The sequence below is a fragment of the Cardiocondyla obscurior genome, linkage group LG02 (assembly GCF_019399895.1).
Source record: "Cardiocondyla obscurior isolate alpha-2009 linkage group LG02, Cobs3.1, whole genome shotgun sequence".
NCBI classification, from domain to species: Eukaryota; Metazoa; Arthropoda; class Insecta; order Hymenoptera; family Formicidae; genus Cardiocondyla; species Cardiocondyla obscurior.
Genome location: NC_091865.1, coordinates 54,367 through 65,369, shown reverse-complemented (window position 1 = coordinate 65,369; position 11,003 = coordinate 54,367). Strand labels below are relative to the sequence as shown.

The 11,003-nt window shown below is 39.8% G+C and overlaps 1 long non-coding RNA gene across 1 annotated transcript; it reads right to left on the bottom strand.

Moving 5' to 3' along the window:
• Nucleotides 1-7,193: 7,193 nt before the first annotated feature.
• Nucleotides 7,194-8,481, bottom strand: LOC139113232 (uncharacterized). Its single transcript, XR_011547658.1, has 3 exons — nt 8,188-8,481; nt 7,406-7,703; nt 7,194-7,265 (listed from the first exon to the last, which is right to left on the bottom strand). It is a non-coding gene; the product is annotated as an uncharacterized lncRNA (long non-coding RNA).
• Between the last annotated feature and the right edge of the window lie 2,522 nt (nt 8,482-11,003).

Here is an 11,003-nt window from a genome sequence, read left to right as displayed (position 1 = left end):
TGTTTCTACGCTGTCAAATAGCTAATTATACCTATTTATTGTTAAACAATTTTTATCTCTTTGTATTACGTATGTCATGCAACGCATAATAAAATTAATTTTGTTTTCTATAGTTCTATTTTCTTTTTTTTCTTTTTTTTTTTTTATAACTCAACATCGAATTTACATTTCGGACAGTTTATCTTTCCGAACAAACATTAACTCTATTGCGACATCCGCAAATGTGGACTCTGTCAGTTGGAACTAACGCAAACTGATCTCACAGAACAGTTATTTCTGTGCTTTCCAGTTTTCTTTCTACCAATCTGATTCAATCTGATATAAATTGAACCATTGAAATACTGCTTTTCTTTTTTATCTCGCGTAAGCTGCATTCCACTTCTTTCGCATAAAGTATATTCAAAATAAGGCTTACTTTAACAACCTTTTCTCTATTGTATCGTATTAATCATTAATACCTAAAGCTAGATTTAAAAGAAGAGTGAGCTCGTGTATTCATTGATTTAATATAAATAATAAAAAAAAGTTTAGATTGCAAAATTGCACGATGTTCTACTTAGACATTAATCCTGCGCCAACATATTTATAAGCAGACTAATTATGTCGGTAATAATTTACTTCGTTTGATTTTAAAGCAGTAGGAAACGAGCACAGTGGATATATGCACGAACAAATCTACATTCGAAGGATTCTTTTAACCTGTGACATCGGGCGGCTTTACGATTTAGGAGGAGAGTAAAATAATTTATTAATATCCCACGGGAAGATTAAAAAGCTCTTCAAAGCGACTCTCGAGGAAGAGAAAAATTCTAAGTGATTAAAATTTTTCAAAACACCATAATTCAATCACACGCGAGTCGGGGACAATCTCAAATCCGATTTACACGCGCAAGTAGAAGTACGCGAGGACTGGCGCCGGTCTTTCCCGTTCGACGCTTGTTCCATTTGTTACATAATACGCGCTGACCAGTACATATCGTCGAATTCTATTTCTTCTTCCACGTCCTAAAACTAACCCGTGCAAACGCTAAGAAGATGTACGACGTTCGACTGCACGCTTAATCCACGTCAGTTGTCGATAGAAGCAAATATCTTCGTCAATTATGTTACTGTGAGCCACGAAATCCCGAAAGCGAGCCTCTTTTCGTTTCGAAAAAAAAGAATCTTCCGCGAGCGAGAGAAAACGCTCTCAGGCGCGCACGTAAATGAAAAACCAACCCTCCTGAACTGATTACTATCTTGGATATCTGCCGGCTAACGCTGACCGAAGAGTTAAAGGAAAGAATTCGCGAAACCAACCAACGGTGTATCAACCAACCACGGTAAGTAGTCGCGAATGATATATTCCAAGTTGAGCGCGTGGTCCCCGAACGATATTTCACGGAGGAGTTTCCACCCCCGATGAGAGTCCCGGCGAGCCTCGAGAGTCCTCTCTTCGCGTCTCGCGAAAGTCTTTGACATTATCGAGATTCCGAAAGCACCTGGAGTGCTGCAATTTTGTCCCATCTTCCTTCCTCTTTCCCAACTCACTTTGTTCCTACTCCGTTCTCTTATCCGTGCCTCTGTTTGCCCTCCTTGTTTGCAATCCACCCTTTCTCGCCCTCTCCTCTCGCCCCTCTATTTCGCGTTCGTTCGGAACATCCCGCGATGAGGCAGGAAATGGGAAAGGGGATTAGGCGGGACGGGGAAGCCGCCGGTGTCGGATAATTTAACAGAGGCTAGATGAGATAAGATAGCCTCGCGATGGTTGGGTTCCTGTTCTTGCGGTTCACCTTACAACTCGGTTGCGACGCCGAGCCTCTATTCCATCGTGTAAACACGTCCCCGCGACGCCGCAGCCGCCCGCATGAGACTTACAAGAAAAGCTCGCGCTCGAGTCCTGAATCCGACACGAAGAAAGGTCTTTGGCTTGGAATTTCGCGACGCTCCAATAACCCATTTACTCCCACAAGACGAAAACGCCATCGAGTTGCACTTGAGAACAATCATCGATTCAATGTCTGACGCGACAAATTCTTTTTCGCGCAAAAGATTTTTGAGTAAAAATATTCTCTTTAAAAAAAAAAAAAAAAAAAATTAAAGTTAAAAAGAATCTGTATAAGAATTCGACGTCTATGTAGAAGTAGTTCACAACAATATACGAATAAATGTTAGTTCTGAAATAAACCTGTAAACCCGATCGCGTCTCTTTCAAAGTAAGCACGAATATTTGCGACAACGATTTTTCGACGCGCCACACAGAAAAATTAGAAACGTCGGAATACGTTTGCCAAATAAACAAGCTTAAACGTGTCAAATCACGAATCCCTTAAAAACACAGACGAAAAATATTTTCAGCAAAAATATCGAGAAAAATATATACGAGAACGGAATAAAAAAAATAATATTACAGCTAACTTGCTTGCCATGTTTACTTGCAAGTATAAAAAGATTATTTAAATACCCTTCTGTAAATTTTCAATCGCCATTATTACATTATCGCTTTCACATTTTTTGCGCACTACATTTTCTAAAGAGAACTAATATTGCAGATTAAAGCAAAGTCTACGCATGTAACAAAATAAAAAAAAAAATTGTCAAGCTAAAGTAATTTAATTATGTGCTCAATGATTAAAATTAATGTCTATTCGTATCTAATTCATGTTAATTATAACAATTCAATCTAAATAAATTCCAACATATTTATTCGTATATTTTCTTTTTATTGAAAACGTGTTGGCACGAGTTTGATATTAAATTTATGTGAACCCTTGATCGTTCACGATCCGATGCCCCAAAAATCCTCCGGCCCACTTAATATCTCGAGTCATTTATCGTTCAAATGACCGCATAACTTCTCTATGTTCTATGAAACCACGGGTTTTATTGACAGCGGTCTGAATTAGGGTGGTCGCCGACTGCGAAAGAATGGTCCGCGGCAATGGACCTTTCGTGGGCCGCCTTTGAAAAAGAGCAGCGTTTCATCATAAAGAAACTCGAGACGATAGGGGCGATAGATATATGAAATATGCGGGAGCTGCGTGAAATATACGGAAATTGCGTCTCGTGAAAGAAAACGAACAACGTTTGCTTTTAATTAGGTAAAGCAGAAACGAAACGACGTACAGTAAGATAAAGTGGATCGCGCCTAAGAGATGAAAAGTATAAATATAGCCGATCATGGTGCTCGCACAACGAAGGAAGGGTGTTTAAAATCGTGAAACTAACGTAATAATTAGTAGCAATTAAAAAAACGCGCAAATAAAATATCACAAGGCTGCTAAACGCACGCAGCCTCGGTATCTTCATTGGCGCAATCTTTAATAGTTCTCTCGTGCTTGCTCGTAACATACCTTCTATGGAAACGGTTCTACCCGTAGCGAGCAATGTACCCGCTCGGTATACCGTGCTCTCGAATACGTTCCACCTATTTGACTAACTTTATACTACACTCGAGACGCATACCCTTGAATGCTCGAGGGTAGTAGACATCGCGCGACTCTTCAACGTGGGACCAAGTCGGTTTTAGTTGGCCCAATTTTCGTTACCGCGCAGTTAATACAACGTATTTCCAGCTTCGAACTCGCTGAATGATGCTTCAGAAGTGCAAATACTCAAAATGGAAGTTATATTCCACCTTCCTCCCTCCGCTCACCCTGCCCTATCCACCCTTCAAGTATACGATTCGTACTTGACACACTGACGACTAAAATTTCAAGCTCTCTCGCCGAAATCCAAAAATAATCCAGTAACGCGTAAATTTGATAAAGATGTAAAAACATTTGATTATCATTACGTAAGCGAGCTAATTATTTATTATGTATTTCTGAGCCTCGCCCGAATATTAAATATTTAACGCGATGTATTTTATCAAGTATTTCATATTTATTTCAGCTGAATAATTCGTCTATGCAAATTCGCACGTGATCATAATTAACGCATGACTTTCAATATGATTCATATAAATGTCCAATATTACTTGCTGAAATATTCATCTCTCGCGAACGTGATGTGTCTACAGCATAATTACATCCAAGTTTACTAACATTATTAATGAGCAGAAATATTCCTAAAAGTCTTTTTTTTTTTTTTACATTGTTTTACTACTCAATTAGTTTGCATATTTAAATAATTATAAACTGATAACATCGATAATGCGCCTGAAAGCGTTTCGCTGAACGTATCGCGGAATCAAATGTACGAGGGATATAAATTTGTAGAATTAGTTCGGTTCCGAATAAGAAGGACCTATCTGAATGCAGGTGTAGAGTGTGATCGGTCTACTTTTCTATATAAATTATTAAAGCTGATCTATCGGTCCCGAATGTTTCCGGCGATCTGAATCCGTCGCAGATATTAATCACGCGTCTTTAGGAAAGGTCCAACGTACGCGACATCTGGCATTAATTCGACGCTTAACGTTCGGCAGCTCGGATTCTAGACGTTCGATCTCGCGGAGCGCACGTAGCAGTGCTCTGGCTCGAATCCCGCATATAATTTCCGTGAGGCGAGCTCGGGACCAGAAACGCGTCTACAGGAAGAACGATGGGTGCACGCCTGTAAGTAGTATTTGTGAAATATGGTCCCGACGGAAGCGTTTTTATTCGTACACTTTATATACACCGGAGATCGCCAAAATTCTGACGTTTCTATTCGCGATCGAGTAAAAGACGCGGAACGACAGAGATACGCCGAGATTTTACGAGTGACCATAAGAGATGTCAAAAAATAAATCTGCTGAGTAAGTTTAAAATTATATTCTGATTATAAATCCGTTAAATTTATACGCAGCTTTACTTTGGTTACATGTGGCTCGCAAAAAATGTCCTGAGAAAGCAAAAATAAAAAAAGAAAAAACTGCTGCATAAGGTAACGTCACGCTCATATATTTTAAATGGAATTTTAAAATTTCTTTTTCTTTTTTTTTTTTTTTAGTAACGTGTAAAAATATGCTAAATTATCGTTGATACTCGTAGTAATTTGAAGCAATTTTCTTAAATTTTTGTGCACATGTTACTTGTAATAATTTTTCTTTAACGTTAAGAAATTAAATGGATACATTTTCCATCGACAAATAAATAACATTACATTAACCCAGAATCAAAAACTGAAACTTCTAGCTAACTGCCATTGAATATTATTGTTATGACAAATGCTCGACATCATATTCCACTTGTCAGTGTGTTCTAGAGTTTCGAAAAATCTCACCGTGCTCGGCTGTAGTCCCGGCTACTACAAAAAATATCGCTAACAACTTTTCACGATGTTCCGAAACAATTCTCTTGTAAATAGCAGCGTTTGTTGCGCACGTCAATGTTTGCACGTCGCGCTTCGCGCAGGGATTCAAAGTGAAATCAAAGGTCGTCTCGTGATTCCGCGTCAACGCGACTTAATCATCATCAAAGGCCGCTCTAACCGGATCTGCTTGAAACTTCCGGGTCTGCTTGTAACGAGACTTGTAACTTGTTCAACCCCGTAAGTACAATCAGCGTAGCTGCCCCATGCCACCCAGGGGTACCCGTTCGCGTCCACGCCAGGAATCACCTATCCGTTTAATCGATGTTTAACGATTTGAGTTCGAGAAACTCGGTGACAAACTTACGGCGTCCCGGGCGAACTTGCGCCGCGGAGGAGAATCGCCACAAAGTGTTTCGAACCGTTCAGATTTCAGAGGTGTGCGAACGACTCATCCCGCGGTACTGGCGAAGCACTTCCTCAAATTCTCGTTACGCTTTGATTCAAGAACAAAGGAGAGAGGTATAAGGACTGATAACGAAGCACGGATGATCGCACGCACATTCCTTTGTCTCCCCTTTCTCGCCCCGCCCATTTTAATTAAGACGTAATTGTAGCAATAGATTAATCGCAAAAGCGATATTGCTGTGCATTAAGCCAATATACAACATGACAATTTAAATTACGAACAACGAAAAACTAGCAACTTTCATGAGCGAACTTTAGAAAAGCTAGAATAGATAAAAGCTTGATCTACATTTAGTTGCTAAAGTGAACTTTAGAGGTAGTTAAAAGTATAGAAATTTGAATATTAAAAAGTTGAGAAACGAGCCTGACACATGAAGCACTTTTAATGAAAATCTCTGCAACACGACGTTATTATCGTCCTACATTTTATCCTGTAATTTCCGCATAGTAATAATTGCGTTGTGAGCGTGTGAGCGGTCAATTTGCTGCATCTGTTTAATCCAATATCAAATCCGCGGAAACTCTAAAAACGGTAATTACGTCTCGTAATTCAAACGTTGTATTCGCAAAATAAGATTATCGAGAGCCAATTGTGTTAAAATTATTTGTTTTGGCTTCTATTTATTAAAATTATTTCAATTTTTTGTAAAAAAAAAAAAATAGCACTGCAATTACGATACCCCCCTTGCGCAAATCAAAAGAGAATTATTATATCTCAACCTTTAAATGAAAAAAAGAAACGACAGAACGTTTCTTTCTAATAGAATGATAATGGAATAATACACACCTGAAGCTAATCTAGTTTTACCTAACTGTGCTACACCGAAGAAAAGAAATCTCGGACTAGACAAGCGAGAAAATTACGTTCCATCTGCGAAAACATCGAGCGAGAAACCACGATTTTAAATTGAACGAATCGCAATGGCTCTTGCGCGCAAACAATCGATAAGTAATCAACGCGTGCCAGTACTCTTCTCTACCTTCTTTCAGTCTACATTTCCTACCTAATGCTGTAACTTAGTTTATATTGACGGACAAATAAAAAGCTGGAAGTAACTGGATTTATTATCTATAAAATGTATAGTAGATGCTATTAAGTGCATCTATCTGTAAGATAATATTAAAGGTGAGATAATTTTCATTGTTGAAAATTAGATTTAAAGCACAGTATTAAATTTGTAACGTTAAGTCAACCAATTTCCAGTTACTACCGCTTCTACGCAAGAAAATTTTGATTTAAAGTTTTATATAAGTAATTAGTTTGATGTTTTTCTTATATTTGTTATTTTGAAAGTCTTTAAAACGACAAGATTCATGAACAGCAATTTATAAAATTAAAATAATAATTTTTGTTATATTCCACAAATTGTATAATTTTCCACAACATTAAAATAAAAAAAAACATCACGTAAATAACTAAAAACTTAATTTATTATAAGCAAATAAAAAATTACTCACCGAAATGTTGTCCTCCTCGTCCTCTTCCTCCTCCTCCTCCTCCTTCCTGTCCTTCCTCCTTCTCCTTGTCCTCTTCCTCCTCCTTCCTGTCCTTCCTTCTCCTCCTGTCCGAATAGAAAATGACACTGTAACATAAAATATAAAAATTAGATTCGTAACTTGTTTCTTAATTAGATATTTGATAAAACAATTATTTACTTTCTGAACAAAATCTTTAAATTTTTCTACATTTAAATTTAGTTATGCAATAAAAAATTATCCTTACCGAAAGGTTGCTCCGACGAAGTATGATGCCCATCCTGAGCCTCCTCCTCCTCTCAGAATGGAACGTAACACTTGAGCGCACAAAACACTCGCGAAACCGCGACCGGGTGAATTTACTTCGCGAAATATTATTAAAAACACTCACTGAAATTATGTCGCGTAACATTAAGCGGCACTCGCGTTTTTAAAATTATCGAAACAAATCTCGCCCGAATACTAACGCACTTCCGAAAAAACGACCGACGAACTGTGCAGTTCGTTCAATAATTTACGGCGACGAGAATACTCCAACTGCTCTTCTGAAACAGAAGAAAAAAAAAATTTTAGTATGTATTAACAAGTATGAATAAAAATGTACTTAATTATATCACGACGCGTGTAGAGATCCGCTCCGACGCCGGCTACATAGTGTGCGACGCAATGAGCTGAACAGCGCGCGCGAGTGTTGTACGCCACAGAGATTGCGTAGGTCAGAACAACGTAAATTATATACGAGGCTTGGCATCGCGTGTGTGAGTCACGTACACAGTGCTTGGGGCCGCGCGCCGATTCCCCACCCGTCCCGCTGACCTCAACGCAACGCTTGCCCGCTACGCAATACTAACACGTTACATTTCTCGATCGGGACAAACACCGTTGGAAACATACAAGTTAATCATCAATCAGCTTGCTTGAAGCTTGATTGACACAGATCTAAAGCTATCGCTAAAGAAATCGCTCCGCGGTTACGCGAACGGTACAGAGAAGCAAGAAAGTTGACGTATAAATGGAGATATGACTTACTTTATAAGGAAGAACGTTGATCACAGGTGCTCTCCGCAAGCAGATCGTGGATATGAGAATGTGGTTTGCCCCGACAGTTGCATCGTCGTTCGTTCAATTTCGATATAACCTGTTACTTGAATGCCATTTCTCTTGCTCTGATATTCCTAGGTTAGAATCCGGCGACGGACTGATCACTGAAGTGAGACGACCGTGCGCCGTGCATGACGCGTCGATTGACTCCAAGCACTCTGATATCGTCGACGACCGCGATCACTTTGAATACGACAAGTCTTACTACGAAATTACTCAGTTAACAGTCAGCGGGGTACTGAAACGAAGCTGGATCTGCAGCCTGTACACGACACGTAGTGCGGTGGGCCGTCGCGTATGGCGCGTCGAGCGACTGCAAGCACTCTGATATTGTCGACGACCGCGATCATCTTGAATACGACACGTCTTACTACAGAGTTACTCGGTTAACAGTCAGCGAGGTACTGAAATGGAGTTGGATCTGCAGCCTGCGTAATGCGGCGAGTCGTCGCACATGCGCCGTTGCATTGCGCCATCGCGTATGGCGCGTCGATCGACTGCGACCATCTTGAATACGACTCGTCTTACAACGAAGTTACTCGGTTACCAGCCAGCGGGGGACTGAAATGGCGTTGGATCTGCAGCTTGTGCAGGTACTGCGGCGGGCCGTCGCGTTGCGCAATAGCGCTCTTCCGTTTGCACTGCGCTTCTTGCACCTGCCCGTGTTCGAACGTTGCCAGCGAGTTATTCGTTTAAAAAAATTACGCCAAATCTTATATGGAATATTAATTAGATAAAACTAATTATAAAACTAATGCTAACATTGTGATATTCGGTTGATCGAATCGATTCTATCGCAGGAACAGACTCAATGCTACACCGTCATCGAACTCGAGTTGTGATTGGTCCGCTGTTGCCGTCATGGATTCATATATAAGGAAATGCATTTCGCGGCGTTGCGTCATTTGGAATCCGGCTACGACAGAGGAAACATCTCTCACTAGAAGTTCACTAGAAGATTTGTACTTTTAAGAACAGCCTGAATCGTATATAAGGAGCAGCACTTTGCGGATCGCATTATTTGGAAACCAGCCTGGATAGTCAAGATCTCTCTTAGTATAAAACCGGTCCTTTTAAGGATCACTGTAAATAAATACCTCTCTATTTGGGACTTATCCTTTTGAGGATAGCCCACAATTTGCATATACGAAACATTGTTTCGCGGCTTGCGTCATTTGGAAATCAACGTGGATACAGAAGAAAAGTGTTGCTTGTTCTGAAGTACTCCGACGATGACCGATGCTTCTCCTGGATTTTTCTCTCCTCACAAGATGTCATGGATGCCAGGCCCTGTCATTGTTGGACATGACAAACTCGTAAAAACTTTATCCAAGTAAGTGAAAGTTATGAAAACGAATTATTAATTAAAATCTATTGCGCGACCGTGGACGGTATTCACATTTATAAAATTCGCATAACGAAACCTTCGCCAGATTCTTTTAATGACACTCGTAAAACAGACATACGTCGAATGTCATAGAAAATATTAATTAATTGGTAAATTCAATATATCGTGAGTCTATAACTAATGCATACGTCGCTGTATTTGATCGATTAAATCGATTAAATTTGTTTCTCTTACCGTGGAACAGACTCACAATCAGTGCTATACTAGTATCGAACTCGGGCTGTAATTAGTTTGTGTCTCTTGATTATATTTAAATGAGGTTATTTTAGTTTTCCTTTTTTAAAGCAGAGTAAATTAAGTTTTCATTTTAAATTAATTATCTTAAAAATACATACGTATTTATGGGTAAATGCAAATAATATAATCAGTAAAATATTACGTCAGTAATTAAATTCAGAGAGCTTCAATTCTTTAAAACGTTCTCAGAGAAACTAAAAATATCCGGAAAAGTTGACACTAGACACTTTTACCTGCTGCTCTAAATTACGATACGACAAATTAATGCCCAAGTGTTTCGATTAATTAACGTCTTAACTAATTAATATTTTTTAAAACGTGATTAATTGCTTTTTTTGCTGAGAATACTCAAACATCTCGCGGGCTGTCAATCCCTTTACTCTATCTTTCTGGGTCGTGCTATTTTAAAACATACTAGAGCTACGTGGTAGAACATCGACGAGTATTTTTTTGTCGCGCACGGGCGGAAGTGATTACCTCGTGATGAGTCCACTTGATTGAACAAAGACGTAATAGCAGCTCTCTCGTAGAAGATACGTTCATCCGCAGATTCGTCTCGTGGAAATGGAAAACAGAGGGGATACGAAGCCTCCGATGAAATATTACCGGTGACTAAAGGCGTTTAAGGGGGTGAACAAACGAATTTACGGTTCGCCGTTAAATCCCTTGAAGAATATGTCTGTCCGTGGGAAAGTCGGGGCTTGAGGCGTGCACGCTGAGGTGTGTGTTTCGCGAGAGCGACGCGATAAGTCCGCATATTGTCGACTTCAAGTTCCATTTCGTAAAATATTTCTATCCTACGTCACGAAGCGAGTGAACGTTGCAACGACGACGTGCTCATCCCAATAAAGCGTTACGAAAATTGTATATCCTGCACGGGGGAGGGTATAAGTGAGAGTACGCGCGCGTATATGTGTACGTACGTGTACGTGTTCAGCAGGTTCCACTTCCATTTTCGCAGATTCGCAAACGAGAAATGTCAGCGCACTTATTCGCGTGTACCACGAAATTTCGTACGCGAGGGCGCTCCATAGCGCTCGGTTACGCTTTGTTGATTTTATACTTGGTTAGAATTCCCCGCGTCGTCACTTTCGTCGGT